Genomic DNA, 435 nt, shown 5'->3' with positions numbered 1-435 from the left:
AAAAATTAAAAAAGGCCGCGAAATAAAAAAATTTCCCCAAATACCGGGGGTTTTTAAAAGCCCCTTTGGAAGGAGGATTAAGAAAGGCGTCGGTTGGGTCCTTTCAATTTCCCGTAAAAATTTTTGGTAATTTTTTTCCCCTTAGCCCGTTTTTTAAAAATCTTACCCAGGGAAAAAATAAATTTTTTGCCCTTATTCTAAACTCCCTTTTTTTCCACCCTCTCCTCCCACTAATTATTTTTTTATCCCCATCCCACCTTTTATAATATAAATACCCTCCCCTATAAACAATATTACAAATACCTTAATTCTTTTAACACCATATACCTTAAACTTCAATAAAATAAAAACATTCAATTTTCTCTTAATAAACAATCTTCTTATTTACACCCCTTCCCCACCCACTCACATACAAACATCAATACACTTCAAAAA

This window comes from Penaeus monodon, chromosome 22, assembly GCF_015228065.2.
Source record: "Penaeus monodon isolate SGIC_2016 chromosome 22, NSTDA_Pmon_1, whole genome shotgun sequence".
NCBI lineage: Eukaryota > Metazoa > Arthropoda > Malacostraca > Decapoda > Penaeidae > Penaeus > Penaeus monodon.
This window is presented reverse-complemented; position numbering follows the sequence as displayed.